General features: G+C 28.7%; 1 pseudogene; it reads right to left on the reverse strand.

Annotated features, from left to right (window-relative positions):
• Positions 1–9,482, reverse strand: part of LOC106319720 — a 16,970-nt pseudogene that overhangs the window by 2,422 nt on the left and 5,066 nt on the right.

Consider the following 9,482-nt stretch of genomic DNA (forward strand, 5'->3'; position numbering starts at 1 on the left):
CCAAGCTTGATTTGTTCCACATGGTCAAGCTTGAGGGGGAGTGTTGACATGAAGCAAATTAAGCAGCTAGACTTGAGAATTAAGCTGCCAGACTTGAAAATACTTATAAGGTTTTATAAGGTCTTATAAAGGTTTTATAAGGTTTTATAAGGTTTTATAAAGGTTTTATAAGACTTTATAAGAAGCACCAGACTTGAGTTTAGAAGCAGAAGACCAGACTTGAGAAGCAAAGAAGAAGAAGAAGAAAGAAGAAGACCGTTGAGTATTTTTAAACAATAATTATTTTATTGTATTATGTATAGAGGCAACTTGCCTTTAAAAGACTTGGATCTAGATCCACAATTTGAACTTTAAGGGAATAGACTTTCTCTCTCTCTTTCTCTCTCTCTGTTCTTCAATGTTCTTCATCTACATCTCTTTATCCTCACATTCTTTCAACAACTCCAACTCCAACGAAGACAATAGCTACCTTCTCGACATCGCGCTTAATCACACTTGGAAAAGGCGAATAAAACATGTTTAACAAGTAAGCAATCCCCGTAAAGAACAATGCTGGCTGTGCTCCAGCAAGAACTGCACCAATTGAGCCAAGTAATGCATAGGACCACTCTGGAACACTTAGCTTTATAAGTTCCCATACCATAGAAGACGAGCTTAAAATTTCTTGATTTGAATCCTTTTCATTAGTCTTTTCTTGATCATCCCTAAAGCTTGAAGTCCTCCTTGAACTAGCAACCCTTCTTGAACTTAAAGATCCAGCCAGAGATTTACAAGATTCCAGCATAACTGATTGAGGATCTGGCTCTTGGCAATTCACAAGATTAGCGTAATCTCCTCCTCTTGATATCAGTTCTGCGTGGCTACCAATTTCGATAACTTGACCATTTCTCAATACAAGAACCTTGTCAACATTTCTGATGGTTGATAATCTGTGTGCAATGACGATTGTTGTTCTTTTTTCCATAATATTGTCGAGTGCTTGCTGAAAAATCTTTTTTTATTCAGCATCAAGTGCGCTTGTTGCTTCATCTAACAGTAATATTTTTGGGTTCCTTAGAACCGCCCGAGCAATGGCAATCCTCTGCTTCTGTCCTCCTGAGAGCTGAGTTCCTCCTTCTCCAACCTATCATAGTGGTGTGACCAACAAGGAAGTGGATATATGAAAGATGTGCTATGCGAGTGGCTCTAAAAGGTGACCATAAAAGAAATAATAGGACAAAGAGAAAAAAAATCGAAGAGGAACAAAATAATAAGAATACTTATTCTTTATTATTCTTTGCCTGATTTAATAGTTTTGATCTATCTATACTATTAAAACATAATTCATCATAAAATTATGTCCTTGTTTTTTAATTTATTTACAAAGCGCCACTCATTAAATTTAGGGAATCATTATTAAACAAAATCAGCCAGCAAACAAATCTATTTAAGGAATATTCCAAAACGTTATCAAACTTATTCAGACCATTTATGTTACATAACATTACATGTATCTATTATTATAAAGAACTGTTTGCTCTCTCTTCCTTGCGCCACGTAGGATTCCACCTAGGAAATTCATTGAACGAGAGGATGACACGTGTCCAGCACCTCTGAACGCACAGCTTCATTTAAGCGATCGTGGGCGTGGACCGCGTATTGGTGTGCTTGGGCTCCGAATTTGTGAGATTTACCCGGCCCGCTTAAGTTGAAGTCGTCTCTAACCCTAATACTACTGAATCGAAGACAAGAAGTTCGACTCTCCTGATCGTGCGGCGGCCTGACCTCTGTGCTTCTTCTGACGACCTGAAACGGTTTTATAATTAATAGCTTCGTTATAAATCCCATCGATTCGCTTCCCGACGATGTGTGGGTTTGGTATAAATATATGTGAGATTCCTCCCCTTGAACTCATATTTTCTTCTTATCTCTTATATCTCATACTGAATGATTAGAGGGAGTAGTTTGGCTCCTTGTGGCGGTTGAGAGGACGGTGATTGAGAAGGTGGTGGAGGAGGGGCGTCACGTGGTGCGGTGGCGATCCGTGTTGTGGAGAAGCGAGGGATTGGTTTGAGGAGAGGGAAGGTGAGAGGTCGAGCGGAGTGAGATCGGATAGTCGGAAGAGAAGGGAGGAGATGGCTGGTGGCAGAGATCTCGATGAGATGCAGCGGAGGAGAGACAAGCGTGAGGGATGGTGGTGGGAGAATTAAGCGGTGGTGGAGAGAGAATGAAGTGCAATGTTCTCCATTGCCGAGAGATTAGAGAGACGTGCGAAGTGTTTTAGTTTTTTTGGTCAGTGGCTGTGTGTTTGTTCCGTCGCCGAAGAGCTATGATGAGTAGTGGACGTGAAGAAGACAATTAAATTATTAAACAGAACCTAAAAAGATCTTCGGTTCTTTCTTTTAACCGAATTAAATTATAATTTGGTTCAATACAACTTCAATATTAACTTTTGAGTCCCTTTACAATCGTAAACACAGCCCACATGTATTTAAGTAGTACTATATCATTATGAGGTGGTACTATATCACTATGTATTTAAGTAGTACTATATCACTATGTATTTAACAAACGCATAAAACTTTATGGTATTATAAATTTCTTTAAAAAAATTGTCTGTGGATTTTATTTGTTAAGTTAAAAAATGTTTTTTAAATAGGCATTATGATAAATGATTGCATTAATTGTTTAATTGGAAAACGGAATTAAAGATGAGGCAACAAATATGTTATCAAAAATAAATTCGCTAATGTCTGCAATGGTTTGGACTTTGGATGACTTTCATGGTTATTATCTTGGTTCAAATAAAACTTATGAACTTTTCGATTTGCTTATAATAGCAGTGGCAAATGCTTTCATGTGTGTTTCATGTCAATGATCAGATAATCTGAGTCGATTTAGTTTTAATTTAATTATTTTAATTGACAAAATTTTAAAATAAGTGATTTGGTTCAAAGATTTTTTTCATTAAATGAATTTTAAAGTTCTATTACAACAATATACATATATCTGCTAGACCAAAAATTAACAAAATAAAAAATCCATTTTAATTTTTTTTTAGTAATTTATATTTTAATAATAAATGTATATACACATAATATTGAAATAAAGTAAAATGATAGAATAAAAATAAATATAATAGAAAATTTCGGGCGTACCCGGGCCGACGCTAGTTAATAATATATGATATGTTTTCTGTTTCTTCTTTTGTTAATGATACGTGAATTATGAATATTAACTATATAATTAAATTTTAACAAAAATTTACGAAATATATATCACCAAATAATATATGACTAGATGATAATCCACGCGCATGCGCGGGGTGAGTTTTTTATGTTAATGTTTGCTCATTAAATGGTTTAACATTTTACAACACTATAATTTTTATCGACTATAATACGACGAATACAAATGTTGGTCTCTTAAATGTATCATCGTTGTTGAAGAGTTAACGTATTGCAACTCATTTTAATTATTTTTAACACTTCATATGCACATAAAGAAAACAGATTGTGGTGCATGTGGTCAGAATAGTTTTGCGGCTGACACAAATCACCAAAACCAGATATGCAATATTGTTTGTAAAATAACAAAAGGGGATTAGGTTTTCTGCTTTCGATTGTTTACTTTTGACTCTCCATAAGTGATTTCATTTTCTACTTCTATAAAATTGGGCTTTCACTTTCTTTTTTGTTTCATTGATATAAGTTTTGTTTCTTTTTGTTTTAACTTTTTATGTGAATTCGGTGAATTACATAAGTGTCAATTTAAAAAGATTGACATTGTAAAGATTAGTTCCACTCCAGATACATATTTAAGAATCAAAATTTTTATGAAAATCACTGAAAAACTCTATTCACAAGTTAGTGTTCAAATCTAATATATCAAGCTTTTATAGAATATAAGTGCAGACTCGAAATATAAAATGTCTGTCTACTATATATTCACCAGTTCGGTCTAAAAATCATCTAATTCTAGAACAACAACAAAAATTACTTATTTTATTAACCTACGCTTTTGAGGTTTAGTTATTTAAGAATATACCGATAAAAATATATAATACTTTACCATTTTAGTACATGTAAACTATGTATAAACTAAGAACTGTTTGATTTATTAAATGATAAACTAGAAAACTTATAATAAATCGTTCAAATCTCTCATTCTTACAATTATAATAGATAGATAGAATTATAATATATAGATATGATATTACGGAGAAACAAACATTAGACGAATGATCAAATCTCTCACTCTTCGAACAAACTCAAAAGGAGGTGATTAGAATCTTATCATGATATTTTATTAAAATCTTTTTAAGAATACAAATTAAGACTAAATCATTTAATCCCAGAAATAATATATATATATATCGTGCTTCCAATATTAAAAATTACTTCGATTTGAAGAACTGTATTTCTGTGGGATTGACAGGATCAAATAACATAAATAAAAACCAATATCTTTTGTTTATTTACAATCATGTTTTTAGTAAATAAATAAATAAAAATCATTTTATTTACTTTATATGTTATATAATTAAACTTTAGTAATATTGACATAAATATATATATATATATATATATATATAGTATATTTTAATATAAATATTTATTATTGACACTTCATACTCATATGATTTTATTAACATTTATATATTTGTTGTAACACAATTTTAAACCGTCAACCACAAAAATTTTAATGCGAGATTTTCTAATACAAATTTCAAAATTAAAATACTAAAATCTAAATAATTTTTCGATGCAAATTTTAAAATTAAATACTTATATATTTTATATAGTAGATACTTTAATTTAAATGATATTAATATATATATATATATATAATATGAAACTTCATTTTCATAAGATTTATGATCATTTGTTTCTTGCTTGAACAAAAAAAACTAAACCATTGATCGCAAAATTTTCAATGTGAGAATTTTACCATTTTTAGTAATTTATAGTCGTTTTACAAAACTCAAAATATAACATATAAGAAAAAATCTAATTTTTTGTTATATGCTTAATGTGATTGTTTAATTTTTTTAATAACATAAAATTAAACAAAAAAGAGAGATGATACAAAAATTGTTATCAAATATGTATTATTCATAATCATTAATTGTCATATATAAGTTAATCACAGTAGGTAATTCCGTAACGGGAAATTGCCACAAATACCACATTCATAGTACCACTTTTCATGTCTACACTAATCACTTTTACCCTCACTTTTAATGAATGGTAGAAGACACTTATACCCTACGGTTAACTTCTCTAGACTTAGGATTTAGAGTTGAGGTGTGAGGTAGAGTTTTTGGAATATTAAATTTAGGATTCTAATAAATATATAAATAAATATTTAAAAAAAATAAAAAAAATTTTAGAAAATAGTTTCAAACATAATTTTCGATTTTCAAAAATAAAATTTGAAAAAATAAAAAAATTCAAAAAAAAAATCAAAAACAAAAAAAATTATAAAAAAGTTCGAATTTGAAAAGTATAATTCGAAAACATAAACAAAAAATTGTTTTTTTATTTTTGTTTTAGTTTTATTTATTTAAATAATGATTTATTATATCTATAGAGAACAAATGTATAAGATTTTTTTGTCAATTAATGAAAAATGTATTTTTGAAAATGTCTCTTTAGTGGTGGTAAAGATGAAAAGTGATACCATGAAAGTGGTATACATGAAATTTCTCTTTCCGTAGCTTTTATTTAAGGAAAAAATTGAGAATATTCTTTTCTACAATACTAATCAATTTGATTGTTAAATTAATAAAAAGTATAATATACATTTATGTGGACCAATTTATTTTCTTAAGGATTCTAAGAATGATCTTAATGATGACATGTGGCTACAAAAACATGTTGTAATGCTCCAAGATTAATATATATGAGATTTTTTATTATTTATATATTCATTTCCTATATATACAGGTCAAAATTCGTTTTTATTATATACAAAGTAAGTTAATACGGTTCAAAACTTTCAAAAATTTAGATAATATTATGAAATTTAAAATAAAATAAATTATACTGGAATAAGTTTTATCTTATATATTTTTAAATTAAATGTAATTCTTTATAAATTGATATTACATAAATATTCTTAATATATGCGCTTAGAAAACTGTAATTTTACATAAATCCTATTTAATAAATTCTAATTATTTTAAATTAATATATTTTTTTGTCATCAACGTAAACAAACTCATTAAATTAATATTTAAAAACATAAAATAATGTTGTTTTTTTTAAAACCAACCTACGATTTATGAGTAGTCATTTTTATAATTATTGTTTTCCAGGTTATTTCATTGAATGTACAAAATATTTATCAAGTGACAACGGATTGAACGAAAAGATTTTTTATTTATTTATGTTATTAACTAACAAACGGGTTAATAATTTTATAAACAAAAAAATAATCTTACGCTTTAAAAGCGCTTATCAAAATCTAGTGATTCTTTAAATTAAAAGGAACTAGATGATAACCAGCACACATGTGCGGGGTGAGTTTTTAATACTATTTTTTGTTCATTAAATGGTTTTACCATTTTGCAACAATACAATCTTTATCGATTGTAAAATGACGAATACAAATGATCATGCACAAAAATTTATTATATTTTAATATAAATATTTATTATTGACACTTACTGCTCATATGATTTTATTAATATTTGTATATTTGATGTAACAAAAATTTAAATCGTCAAACACAAAATTTTTAGTTTGAGATTTATCAATAAAAATTTCAAAATTAAAATATTAAGATCTCAATAATATTTCAATGCAAATTTTGAAATTAACATATTTATATATTTTTATATTGTATATAATTTAATTTAAATGATATTAATATGTATATATATATATGTAATATGAATATTTATTAATGAAACTTCATATTCGTACGGCTTATGATCACTTGTATCTTGCTTGGACAAAAAAAAGTTAAACTATTGATCACAAATTTTTTAATGTGGGACTTTTACCATTTTTAGTAATTTATAGTCGTTTAAAAATATTAAAATATAAGATATAAGAAAAAAACCTTATTTTTTTATTTTATGCTTAATGTGATTGTTTAATTTATTTTAATAATATAAAATTAAAAAAAAGAGGATACAAAAATTGTTATCATATATATATTATTCGTAATCGTTAATTTTCATTTATATATGTTAATCATATTAAGTAATTCAATAGTTTTTATTTAAGGAAAGAAATGAGAATATTCCTTTGTACACTAGTAATCAATTTAATAGTTAATTTAATATAGAAATGTTTAATATATATTTATATGGATCAACTTATTTTTCTAAGAATTCTAAGAACGTCATGTCTACGAAAATATGTTTGTAGTGTTCCAAATTAATATATAGGGGATGAGAAGGAACATTTGGGAAAAAAATATTATTTATAAATGGTGTCAAATTGAAGGAATGGAGAAAAATTAGTCATTCCCACACATTCATTTTGATCACCGTTCAGAGCCACGTGAAAACATATGATAAACAAAAGAAGTAAATGATACAAAGATTTAATATGGTTCACTCGTATTTGTCCACAATTTTTTTTTATTATTAAATGATGAACATATTTAATGCTGGATGCTATATATATATCCGTTCTAAGCTAAGCCAATACAAGTGTTTGAATTAATAATCGTGGTGGTCCATCCAAAAATGACCCTATATTTTTGGGTCAGCGAGATCTCCAGCTCACTATACTACTAACGTGTCATACTAGATTTAAGGTATATCAACATGATGACTATGAAAATAAAAATAAAAAAATTGATGACTATGCAAGTTCGAGTAGATTACCTGAGTACTGTAACCATCGGGTAATGATTTAATGAAATTATCTGCATTGGCTGCTTTAGCAGCTTCTATAATCTGATCCATATGTGCATCCTCTTTACCAAGAAGAATATTGGAAGCTATGGTCGTGGCGAATAATGCCGGTTCTTGACTCACTAAACCCATCTGCTTCCTCAACCATTTCAGCTTCAAGCTCTTGATGTCATTCCCATCTAAGAGAATCTCTCCGGACTTGGGTTCATAGAAACGTTGAACCAATGATATGATAGTGCTTTTCCCTGAATCACTTGGACCGACAAATGCAAAAGTCTTGCCTGAATTTATGGTGAAACTCAGATTCTCAAAAACCATGTTTGGTCTGGAAGGATAAGCAAAAGACACTTGATGAAACTCAATATTTCCAGATACATTTTGCAAAGTTGTTCCGTTGTCTAATTTTTCAGAACCTTTATGAGTCTTGTTTCCTATCATTCTGAATATATTTGCAGCAGCAACTCTGCCTTTAGAGATCGCGGATAAGCTAGGGGCGGCTTGACCCAAGGAGCTGTAAAATTGCAACAAATGGATCAATACTATGAAATGTCACATTTCAAGCAAAAAGTTCACGTTTTTTTGGACTTACAATCCGCTGTAAATGACATTTAGGATCGTTGTGAAGGCTTTTGCACCGTTTGTTTTGCCGTGGCGTACAAGCAAACTAGCATACCAGAAAAGCAAAGCCCAAGCACAAAACAAGAGGCCATATGTTAATCCAACTCCTAAGCCTTTAGCAAGCCCACTCCTTTTACCAAGCTTCAGAGCTTTCTTGAGAGATTTTGAGTAAGAATTTACAGCTTTTTCCTCTCCCACAGGTTCTGACCTGTGACAAAACCTGTAGATCCAAGTGTTCATAATGAAATATAAAAAAAGAGATTTCGATCCATAGTTAAATCCACAATTTTTAGCATGTTTTTCTTTGGTTGATCTTTTTAGCATGCCAAACAAACTTTATTAGTTAACTAAAATCATAAACTCAACCACAAACGAAATGAGTTTTGCGTTGGTATTTACATTTTGTATATTAACATTCTTATAAAAGAACTTAAAAATATATTCTTACAATCCCTTATATATTAATTGAGAAACATTACAATATTGTTTTGTAGCCACGTGCCACCATGAGAATGAAATTCAGAATTCTTAGAGAACTATGTTGGTCCATCTTAACTTATATTATACTTTTTATTAAACTAATTATTAAGTTAATAAATAGTGTACAAAAGAATATTCTCGCACTTTCCTTAAATAAAAGATACGGAATTGCCTAATATGATTAATATATATATGATAATTAATGATTATAAATAATAAATACTAGGATAAGGCCTGCGCCTTGCGCAGGGTGAGTTTATTTCTACATATTATCGATAATATTTTTTATATATTTGATAATTTTATTTATATATACAATATTTTTTGTTGTTATTATATAATTTCTTTCCGATGGATCAGATCAGTTTTTATTAAAAATGATGGAACAAAACTATAATTAATACATCATGGGTTGATCGGATTGGACATTAAACAAATTATAACATAAAAACCTTATTTTTTCCCTCAAACACATTCTTGAAAAAAATGAACAGTATTATTTTCACAGTTGAATTATTTTAACTTTTATCTT

The sequence above is a fragment of the Brassica oleracea genome, unplaced genomic scaffold, assembly GCF_000695525.1.
Source record: "Brassica oleracea var. oleracea cultivar TO1000 unplaced genomic scaffold, BOL UnpScaffold00579, whole genome shotgun sequence".
NCBI lineage: Eukaryota > Viridiplantae > Streptophyta > Magnoliopsida > Brassicales > Brassicaceae > Brassica > Brassica oleracea.